The sequence below is a fragment of the Triticum urartu genome, chromosome 7A (assembly GCF_056163025.1).
Source record: "Triticum urartu cultivar PI428250 chromosome 7A, HENAU_Tu73, whole genome shotgun sequence".
In the NCBI taxonomy this organism is placed as follows: Eukaryota; Viridiplantae; Streptophyta; class Magnoliopsida; order Poales; family Poaceae; genus Triticum; species Triticum urartu.
In genome coordinates, this window is record NC_141879.1 from 566,583,348 (window position 1) to 566,595,926 (window position 12,579).

The following is a 12,579-nucleotide window of genomic DNA, read 5'->3' on the forward strand; positions in this document are numbered from 1 at the left end:
ATGGGCAAGCTAATAGGTACTAGGGAAGACATGTATTGCTCTTTGCTGAGTACATATACACCTTCATGAAAAGTAAAATTCTGACATATTTTTTGGCAACACACATGGTTGATTGTTCTATGTATGTGCCAATTGTTGTAAATAATAAACATAAGTATCATTCGACTATTTTTTAAAGCGTCTTGAGGTACTTTGTTTTTCAAACCACCATGAATGTCATTTTTTCAGCTCCATTGAGCTTTTTTTTCTTTGAAAATTAGAAAAAGAACTGGAAAAAATCCACAATAGAATTCGGATGTATATTGCATACGTGCAAATTTTATGACCAAATACATCAACACACGAAGCTAAAAATAGACAAATTGATGATTTTGAAAACAGTGAACAGCGTATGCATTTTTCACTAAATAAACCAATGATTTTTATTTTGGTGTAGTCCGTGAACCAATGTATTTTCTTATAAAATTTTACACATATGTAGTATACATCCATATGTTTTTTTTGAGCCGAAACCGTAGAACAATCGTTCTATGGAATTTTCTATATTAATAAATAAAACAAAGTACAATTACATAGGCTATAAGTAGCCAGACTAAAAAGGATCAACCAACACCAGTTTTGGGAAACATGGAAAAATTAGAGATTCTGTTCAATCCAACTGCTAATCAAATCAGCTTTCTTCTGCTTTGCTCGAAGTCTAGTAATTTCGAGGCCTTCTTTGAGATGTGATGCTTTTTTGGAATTTTTAAAAACTTTCAGATGTGATGTTTGAATGTTTCAAAAAATGAGTTTCATTGAGGACCAAAGCACTGCACTCGGCATGGGTGGCCTGTTGGACTTGTTGTAGCGTTTGTCTTCGTAGCTTCAGTAGTCGTACACATGGGGCTGCTGACACGCACAACACTCAAGCATTGAGGTACCACAAAACAACAACGTACGCTTTTGAGCCACAGCTTTACAAAGTACGCTACATAATTATTAGATCCTGTCACGGTTCTAGTTAATAGATGGAATAGTCAGCAGCAAGGGCCTCAAAATCATGGCGCTGTACTGATGTGGACTGGCTTTGGCGCCTACAGGTTTGGAAAGATCTTAGCGTGCCAGAGTTTCATTTTAGAATGTTCCAGAACGCAATGCGTACGATGGTTACCGAGTTCTTATTTTTGAGAGTGTTTATTATGGATATTACATGATTGGCCGCCCAAGCTTTTCTTTTTACTCCGGTATGAAGTGTGAGGGTTCGACACTCCATATTTACCATCTCCATCATCGAAAAGTGCTACGACAATTCATTGCACTTGGGGATTATTGAGGGCCAAGCCCATTCTTCAAACAAAAAAGCTTAATTTTTTTACGTCCGTACCAAAAATGCCAAACTAAAACAATTAGGTCAGCCCATGATCACGAATCACATGTCTTTCCCTATTTTCTTCCATTCCCTTCTACCGTTGGTGGTGGCAAGAGATTGCTCGGAAACATTATAAACTGAATCATTTGAATTTTGGGTTCAATCTGCATGAATGCTCCAACCTATTGCCTTCACACCCACCTTTTTAAAAAGGGCAGAATTTTATAGATTTTCAAGCAATATTGTGCCGCCCTCAATTATTATGGTGCCACAAACTACAAACTGCATTTCTAAGCCACAACTTTACATAGTTAGACTTTAATTGTGGTGCCACAAAATACACACCAGACTTCTAAGCCACAACTTTACATAGTCGAGTTGGGCGCACACGCATATCCTTTCTGCAACTGAACTGAGCCACCCCCGAACCACCAACCCCGCACACTGTTTGATATTGTTTATGTTTTACCAAGCAGATGACGCTAACAGGACGTCCCAGGCTCACTTGGTGCACGCGGAACAAGGCGTGAGACTTGGCATCGAAGAGAGGCGTAGAACCCGTATCCGGATCACACAATAAAGATCAACTGCTTAGAAGGCTTGAACCTAATGAATCCATGCCGCAGTGCTTTCGTTAGCAGTTGCCTATCCTTCAGCTCATTCATACTGTGATGCGGGCTATTGATAAAGCAGTATTCATATCACTATGAACACCCTCCTTTAATCCAGACAACGGGGGTGTGGGAAAAGCATTTGTCCTTTGTGTCCGCTAGTTGCTCTGGTCGGTTCGCGGTGTGAAGGGAGTGGGTTGCTGTTTACTCTCTTATGTATAGCCCGCCAAAGCGGCCTACACATGAGTTTTTATTGTGCACTTGGACATTCAAATGGGATGAGTTGCTATTTACTCTCTTATGTATAGCCCGTCAAAGCGGCCTACACATGAGTTTTTATTATGCACTTTGACATTCAAATAGGGGTTGTTAAACGTGTTGTACATGGTTTGCTTAACTTTTTGGCTGCATTAAGCATTTGTCCTTTGTGTCCGCTCATTGCTCTCGTCGGCCCGCCGTGTAAAGGGAGTGAGTTGTTGTTTACTCTCCTATATACAACCCGACAAAGCGACCCACATGAGAGTTTTTATGGTGCACTTTGATTCAAATAGGGGGTTGTTAAACGTGCTAACCTTAACTTACTTAACTTTGTAACTGTAGTTGGTCTACACGTTCGGGTCATCTAGCATGAATAAACTTTGCGCCGCTCTCAATTATTATGGTGCCATAAACTACAAGCCACACTTACAAGCCACAACTTTACATCGTTAGACTTTAATTGTCGGTTTATGTTACGGTTCTAGTTATATGTTGAATAGTCAGCCGCAAGGGACGGATATAGACCGGCTTTGGCGCCTATAGGTTCCAAAAAATCTTAGCGTGCTAGGGTTTTATTTTAGAATGCTTCAGAGTTTACAAATGTTACCAACTATTCCTTTCGTTCCTAAATATAAGTCTTTTTAGAGATTTCAATATAAATTACATATGAATGTATATAGATTAGAGTGTGAATTCACCTATTTTGCTTCATATATAGTCCATATTAGAATGTTTTACTTATATTTAGAAATGGAGGGAGTTCACGGTCTTACATGATGGGCCGTCCTAGGTTGCACCATTTAGCACCCATCAAGCATGGCCCAGGCCTACATCGTTTTTTAACCTGAGTCTCCTACTCACGCCTACATCGTTATATGTTGTACCAACGAGCTGAGAGCCACCTAGCCGGAAAATCCTATTTGGCGCTGCATGGGCCGGTTAATGTGTATTCTGCAACGGGGTGTCTGCAGCGCCCGGCTCTGGGCCGGCCCATCCTCTTCTTATTTTTCTGTTTTTACGTAAAAAGTGCACGAAATCATTAATTAAGGAGCACTCGTTGTAAATATCACTTCAATTCCCCTAGTTGCGACAAATGGCGTACATGCAGCGCGCCACTTATCGCAACTTGGGAGTTTTCTCTTTTTTCATAGATTCGTTTATTCAAAACGTTTTATCTCTCAAACCGTGCGTCCAAATCTCGAACTGCTTTCATCGTTGGATTCATCGCGTCGAGATATTTAAAACTAGATCCCATGTTGATAGGTTTTGACGAACTTTTTTTCATGAAAAAAACCGGAAAAAACTGAACCGAGAGCACGTTTTTTCCCTTTCCGAAAGAGGCACGCCCGTGCCTCTCACGAAATCACAACCGTGCCTCTTGCGGAAGCAAAACCGTAACTCTCGTGGAAGAAAAAAATAGAAAACACATTTTTTTCGTTTTCGAGGAGGCACGGCAGTGACTCTCATTAAAGCACAACCGTGACTCTTGCGAAAGCAAAACCATGACTCTCACGAAAGGAAAAAAACATGTTTTTCCTTTCCAAGAGGCACGGCCGTGTCCCTCGCGAAAGCACAACCATGCTTCTCGCGAAAGCAAAACCATGACTCTCGCGAAAGAAAAAAAATAAAAAACGCATTTTTTTCATTTCGGAGAGGCACGGCCGTGACTCTCGGGAAAGCACACCCGTGCCTCTCGCGGAAACAAAACCGTAACTCTCGTGAAAGAAAACAAAAACAAAAAACGCGTTTTTTCGTTTTCGAGAGGCAGGACCATGACTCTCGCGAAAGCAAAACCGCGACTCACATGCAAGGGAAAAACCACGTTTTTTCGCGCAAATTTTTTTTCAAATTTTTTTGATTGAAAAGCTAAAAAAGACTGGTGAAAAACCAAAACGTTGAAAAAAAATCAAAAAAACGTTTAAAAAGCAGAAAACAGTGTGGAAAAATAAAATAAAATAAAAAACAAAATCCGGAGGGAGCGCGCTGATCGTTGCGAGGGCCCCAAATAAACGCTCATCAACTAGTTGCTCTCAAAAGTGCACACCTATGGAGAATCGAACGAGGGCCCTCAAGGATAGAGCTAAGCGCCAATAACCACCACGCCAACATGCCCTGTGTGATACATAACATCTTCTTCTTTCTTTTTCATTTTTCCTTTTTCAATTTTTTTCCTTTTTCTGTTTCTTCTTCTTCGTGGTTTGATGATTTCTTTCAAATTTGTGAACTTTACTTAAAATTGAAGAACCTTTTTCTCAAAATTGATGATTTTTTATTCAATTCAATAAACTTTTTTAAAATTCGATGAACTTTTTTCAATTTTTGGATTTATTTGAGAATACATTTACTTTTTTCAATTTCAATAAACTTTTTCAAATTCAATGAACTTATTTGAAATTCGATGACCTTTTATTAAAAATGGATGAACTTTTTAATAATTTTTTTCAAATTCGATGAATTTTTTGTTGGGAAATGTTGCATGGAAAACAAAAAAAATTATACGCACACGCAAGATCTATGCATGGAGATGCATAGCAACGAGGTGGGAGAGTGTGCCTACGTACCCTCATAGACTGTAAGCGGAAGCGTTTGACAACGTAGTTGATGTAGTCGAACTTCCTCGCGCTCCAACCGATCGAGCACCGAACATACGGTACCTTCGCGTTCAGCACACATTCAGCGCACGTTCAGCTCGATAACGTCCATTGCCTTCTTGATCTAGCAAGACGGTGAAGTAGTGGATGAGTTCTGGCAGCACGACGGCGTGGTGACAGTGATGATGAAGCTATCTCCGCAGGGCTTCGCCTAAACACTACAAAAATATGACCGGGGGAGTAAACGGTGGAGGGGGGCGCCGCACACGGCTAAGACAATGTCGTGTTGTGCTAGGCGCCCCCCACATATATAGGTGGGAGGGAGAGGGAACAGGCCAAGGGGAGCCCCAAGTAGGTCCGAATCCTACTTGGGCTCCTGCCCTTGGCCGCGCCCCTGCCATATTTGTGGAAGGGGGGAAGGAAAGGGGGGGGGAGGAAGGAAGGGGGAGGAGGAAGGAAGGGGGAGGCCGAAAACGCCCCCCTTTCCTTTCCCCACCAGGGCGGCTGCCATGGGGGCGCACCAGCCCCTTTGCGGGCTGGTGTGCTCCACTCTTATGGCCCAATAGGCCCACTAACCTCACGGGGGTGTCCAGTACCCCCTCCAGTACTCCGATGACTACCCGGTACACTCCGAAACACTTCCGGTGTCCGAATACCATCGTCCTATATATCAATCTTTACCTCTCAACCATTTCGAGACTCCTCGTCATGTCCGTGATCTCATCCGGCACTCCGAACAACACTCAGTCACCAAATCATATAACTCATATAACACTATAACGTCAACGAACGTTAGGCGTGCGGACCCTACGGGTTCGAGAACTATGTAGACATGACCGAGACACTGATATCTCTCCAACGTATCTATAATTTTTGATTGTTCCATGCTACTATATTATCTGTTTTGGATGTTTTATATGCATCAATATGTCATTTTATATTATTTTGGGACTAACCTATTAACCTAGAGCCCAGTGCCAGTTTCTGTTTTCCCTAATTTTAGAGTTTCGGAGAAAAGGAATACCAAACGGAATGAAACTTTCACGATGATTTTTCTTGGACCAGAAGACATCCAGAGGGCTTGGAGTGCATGCCGGGAAAGCCACGAGGCGGCCATAAGGCCGGGAAGTGCTCCCAGGGGGGTAGGGCGTGCCCCCACCCTTGTGGGCCCCTCGTGACTCCATCGACCTACTTCTTCCACCTATATATTCTCAAATATCCCAAAAACCTATCAGGGGAGCCACGAAACCACTTTTCCACCACTGCAACCTTCTGTACCCATGAGATCCCATCTAGGGGCCTTTTCTGGCATCCTGCCGAAGGGGGATTCGATCACGGAGGGCTTCTACATCAACACAATTGCCTCTCCGATGAAGCGTGAGTAGTTTACCACAGACCTACGGGTCCATAGCTAGTAGCTAGATGGCTTCTTCTCTCTCTTTGATTCTCAATACCATGTTCTCCTCGATGTTCTTGGAGATCTATTCGATGTAATACTCTTTTGCGGTGTGTTTGCAGATTACTACAGACTGTTCTGTTTTTGATAGATTCTGTTTTTCGCGTGTTGTTTGCTTATTTTGATGCATCTATGGCTAGTATCGGTGGGTATGAACCATGGAAAATTTGGAATACAGTAGATATTACACCAATATAAATAAATAATTAGTTCACAACAGTACCAAAAGTGGTGATTTATTTCTTAATACTAACGAAACTTATGAGATTTTCTCTTGAGTTTTGTGTAGTGAAGTTTTCAAGTCTTGGGTAAGGATTTGATGGACTATGGAATAAGGAATGGCAAGAGCCTAAGCTTGGGGATGCCCAAGGCACCCCAAGGTAATATTCAAGGACAACCAAGAGCCTAAGCTCGGGGATGCCCCGGAAGGCATCCCCTCTTTCGTCTTCGTCTATTGGTAACTTTACTTGAGGCTATATTTTTATTCACCGCATGATATGTGTTTTGCTTGGAGTGTCTTGTATGATTTGAGTCTTTGATTTTTAGTTTACCACAATCATCCTTGCTGTACATACCTTTTGAGAGAGACACACATGAATCATGATTTATTAGAATACTCTATGTGCTTCACTTATATCTTTTGAGCTAGGAAAATTTGCTCTAGTGCTTCACTTATATATTTTTAGAGTACGACAATGGTTTTACTTTATAGAAATTGATGAACTCTCGCACTTCACTTATATTATTTTGAGAGTCTTTAAAACAGCATGGTAATTTGCTTTGCTTATAAGTTTAGTCCTAATATGATGGGCATCCAAGACGGATATAATATAAACTTTCATATAAAATGCATTGAATACTATGAGAAGTTTGATTCCTTATGATTGTTTTGAGATATGAAGATGGTGATATTAAAGTCATGCTAGTGAGTAGTTGTGAATTTTAGAAATACTTGTGTAAAAGTTTGTGAGTCCCATAGCATGCACGTATGGTGAACCGTTATGTGATGAAGTCGGAGCATGATTTATTTATTGATTGTCTTCCTTATGAGTGGCGGTCGGGGATGAGCGATGGTCTTTCCCTACCAATATATTGAAGGAAATATGCCCTAGAGGCAATAATAAAGTTATTATTTTATTTCCTTATATCATGATAAATGTTTATTGTTCATGCTAGAATTGTATTATCCGGAAACATAATACTTGTGTGAATACATAGACAAACTAAACGTCACTAGTATGCCTCTACTTGACTAGCTCGTTAATCAAAGATGGTTATGTTTCCTAACCATAGACATGTGTTGTCATTTGATTAATGGGATCACATTATTAGGAGAATGATGTGATTGACATGACCCATTCCATTAGCTTAGCACCCGATCGTTTAGTATGTTGCTATTGCTTTCTTCATGACTTATAAATGTTCCTATGACTATGAGATTATGCAACTCCCGTTTGCTGGAGGAACACTTTGTGTGCTACCAAACGCCAAAACGTAACTGGGTGATTATAAAGGAGCTCTACAGGTGTCTCCAAAGGTACATGTTGGGTTGGCGTATTTCGAGATTAGGATTTGTCACTCCGATTGTCGGAGAGGTATCTCTAGGCCCTCTCGGTAATGCACATCACATAAGCCTTGCAAGCATTGCAACTAATGAGTTAGTTGTGAGATGATGTATTACGAAACGAGTAAAGAGACTTGCTGGTAACGAGATTGAACTAGGTATTGAGATACCGACGATCGAATCTCGGGCAAGTAACATACCAATGACAAAGGGAACAACGTATGTTGTTATGCGGTTTGACCGATAAAGATCTTCATAGAATATGTAGTAGCCAATATGAACATCCATGTTCCGCTATTGGTTATTGACCGGAAATGTGTCTTGGTCATGTCTACATTGTTCTCGAACCCGTAGGGTCCGCACGCTTAATGTTACGATGACAGTTTCATTATGAGTTTATATATTTTGATGTACCGAAGCTAGTTCGGAGTCCTAGATGTGATCACGAACATGACGAGGAGTCTCGAAATGGTCGAGACATAAAGATTGATATATTGGAAGCCTATGTTTGGACATCGTAAGTGTTCCGGGTAAAATCGGCATTTTACCTTAGTACCGGGAGGTTACCGGAACCCCCCGGTAACCTAATGGGCCTTAATGGGCCTAGTGGAGGAAGAGAAGAGGAGACCTAGGGGCTGCTGCGCGCCCCTCCCCCCCCCCCCAAGTCCGAATTGGAAAAGGAGGGGGGCGGCGCCCCCCCTTTCCTTTCTTCCCTCTCTTCCTTCTTCCCCAAGTCCTAATCCAACTAGGGAAAGGGAGGGAGTCCTACTCCCGGTAGGAGTAGGACTCCTCCTGCGCGCCTCCTCCTAGGGCCAGCCGCACCCCCCCTTGGCTCCTTTATATACGGGGGCAGGGGGCACCCCTAGACACACAAGTTGATCTCTAAGATCGTTCTCTTAGCCATGTGCGGTGCCCCCTTCCACCATAGTCCTCGATAATATTGTAGTGGTGCTTAGGCGAAGCCCTGCGACAGTAGAACATCAAGATTGTCACCACGCCGTCGTGCTGACGGAACTCTTCCCCGACACTTTGCTGGATCGGAGTCCGGGGATCGTCATCGAGCTGAACGTGTGCTAGAACTCGGAGGTGCCGTAGTTTCGGTGCTTGATCGGTCGTGCCATGAAGACGTATGACTACATCAACCGCGTTGTCATAACGCTTCCGCTGTCGGTCTATGAGGGTACGTAGATCACACTCTCCCCTCTCGTTGCTATGCATCATCATGATCTTGCGTGTGCGTAGGAAATTTTTGAAATTACTACGTTCCCCAACATATATCTCCCTAGGAGCATGCACGTAGTACTTTGTTTCCATGACTAATATATTTTTGCAATAATTATGTGAGTTCTTTATGACTAATGTTGAGTCCATGGATTATATGCACTCTCACCCTTCCACCATTGCTAGCCTCTCTAGTGTCGCGCAACTTTCGCCGGTACCATAAACCCACCATATACCTTCCTCAAAACAGCCACGATACCTACCTATTATGGCATTTCCATAGCCATTCCGAGATATATTTCCATGCAACTTTCCAGCGTTCCATTTATATGACATGCTCCATTATTGTCATATTGCTATGCATGATCATGTAGTTGACATCGTATTTGTGGCAAAGCCACCGCTCATCAATTTTTATACATGTCACTCTTGATTCATTGCACATCCTGGTACACCGTCGGAGGAATTCATATAGAGTCATATTTTGTTCTAAGTATCGAGTTGTAATTCTTGAGTTGTAAGTAAATAATAGTGTGATGATCTTCATTATTAGAGCATCGTCCCATGTGAGGAAAGGATGATGGAGACTATGTTTCCCCCACAATTAGGGATGAGACTCCGAAAAAAGAGGCCAAAAAATGAGAGAAGGCCCAAATAAAAAAATGAGAGAAAAGAGAGAAGGGGCAATGTTACTATCCTTTTACCACACTTGTGCTTCAAAGTAGCACCATGATCTTCATGATAGAATTTACTATGATATCACTTTCATATACTAGTGGGAATTTTCATTATAGAACTTGGCTTGTATATTCCAATGATGGGCTTCCTCAAATTGCCCTAGGTCTTCGTGAGCAAGCGAGTTGGATGCACCCACTTAGTTTTCATTTTGAGCTTTCATAAACTTATAGCTCTAGTGCATCCATTGCATGGCAATCCCTACTCACCCGCATTGGTATCTATTGATGGGCATCTCCATAGCCCGTTGATATGCCTAGTTGATGTGAGACTATCTCCTTCTTTTTTGTCTTCTGCACAACCACCATCTATACCACCTATAGTGCTATGTCCATGGTTCACGCTCATGTATTGCGTGAAAGTTGAAAAAGTTTGAGAACATCAAAAGTATGAAACAATTGCTTGGCTTGTCATCGGGGTTGTGCATGGTTTAAAATATTTTGTGTGATGAAGATGGAGCATAGCGAGACTATATGATTTTGTAGGGATAAGCTTTCTTTGGCCATGTTATTTTGAGAAGACATAATTATTTTGTTAGTATGCTTGAAGTATTATTGTTTTTATGTCAATATTAAACTTTTGTTTTAATCATACGGATCTGAACATTCATGCCACAATAAAGAGAATTACATGGATAAATATGTTAGGTAGCATTGCTCATAAAAATTTTGTTTTTATCATTTACCTACTCGAGGATGAGCAGGAATTAAGCTTGGGGATGCTTGATACGTCTCCAACGTATCTATAATTTTTGATTGTTCCATGCTATTATATTATATGTTTTGGATGTTTTATATGCATTTATATGCTATTTTATATTGTTCTGGGACTAACCTATTAACTTAGATCCCAGTGCCACTTTCTGTTTTTTCCTTGTTTTAGAGTTTCGCAGAAAAGGAATACCAAACGGAGTCCAAACGGAATGAAACTTTTGCGATGATTTTTCCTGGATCAGAAGACATCCAGAGGGCTTGGAGTGCATGTCTTGAAAGCCACGAGGCGGCCACAAGGTCGGGAGGCGCGCCCAGGGGGGGTAGGGCACGCCCCCACCCTTGTGGGTCCTCGTGACTCCACCGACCTATTTCTTCCGCCTATATATTCTCAAATATCCCAAAACCTACCAGGGGAGCCACAAAATCACTTTTTCACAGCCGCAACCTTCCGTACGCGTGAGATCCCATCTAGGGGCCTTTTCCGGCTTCCTGCCGGAGGGGGATTTGATCATGGAGGGCTTATACACCAACACCATTACCTCTCCGATGAAGCGTGAGTAGTTTACCACACACCTACGGGTCCATAGCTAGTAGCTATATGGCTTCTTCTCTCTCTTTGATTCTCAATACCATGTTCTCCTCGATGTTCTTGGAGATCTATTCGATGTAATACTCTTTTGCGGTGTGTTTGCCGAGATCCGATGAATTTGGATTTATGATCAGTTTATCTATGAATATTATTTGAATCTCCTATGAATTCTGATATGCATGATTTGATATCTTTCCAAGTCTCTTCGAAATATCGATTTGGTTTGGCCAACTAGATTGGTTTTTCCTACAATGGGAGAAGTGCTTAGCTTTGGGTTCAATCTTGCGGTGCTCGATCCTAGTGACAGAAGGGTAACCGACATGTATTGTATTGTTGCCATCGAGGATAAAAAGATGGGGTTTTCATCATATTGTTTGAGTTAATTCCTCTACATCATGTCATCTTTCTTAATGAGTTACTCCGTTCTCTATGAACTTAATACTCTAGATGCATTCTGGATAGCGGTCGATGTGTGGAGTAATAGTAGCAGATGCAGAATTGTTTCGGTCTACTTGACACAGACATGATGCCTATATTCATGATCATTGCCTTAGATATCGTCATAACTTTGTGCTTTTCTATCAATAGCTTGGCAGTAATTTGTTCACCCACTGTAATATTTTCTATCTTAAGAGAAGCCTCTACTGAAACCTATGGCCCTCGGGTCTACTTTCCAGCATATAAGTTTCCCATCTACAATTTTAGTTTCCTATTTAATTTCTTTGCAATCTTTTACTTTCCGTTCCATACACCAAAAATAACAAAAATATTACTTTACCGTTTATCAATCTATATCAGATCTCACTTTGACAATAACCGTGAAGGGATTGAAAACCCCTTTATCGCGTTGGGTGCAAGTTGGTGTTTGTTTGTGCAGGTATTCGGTGGCTTGTGCGTTGTTTCCTACTGGATTGATACCTTGGTTCTCAAAAGCTGAGGGAAATACTTACTCTACTTTGCTACATCACCCTTTCCTCTTCAAGGAAAAAACCAAAGCAAGCTCAAGAGGTAGCAGACACCTCTCCGGTCAATAACCAATAGCGGAACCTGGATGCCCATATTGGATCCCACATATTCTACGAAGATCTTTATCGGTCGAACCGTTATGACAACATACGTAATTCCCTTTGTCCATTAGTATGTTACTTGCCCGATATTCGATCGTCGGTATATTCATACCTAGTTCAATCTCGTTACTGGCAAGTCTCTTTACTCGTTCTGTAATACATCATCTTGCAACTAACTCATTAGCCACTTTTCTTGCAAGGATTCTTATGATGTGTATTACCGAGAGGGCCCAGAGATACCTCTCCGATACTCGGAGTGACAAATCCTAATCTCGATCTATGCCAACTCAACAAACACCTTCGGAGATACCTATAGAGCATCTTTATGATCACCCAATTACATTGTGATGTTTGATAGCACACAAGGTATTCCTCCGGTATCCGGGAGTTGCATAATCTCATAGCCGAAGGAATATGTATTTGACA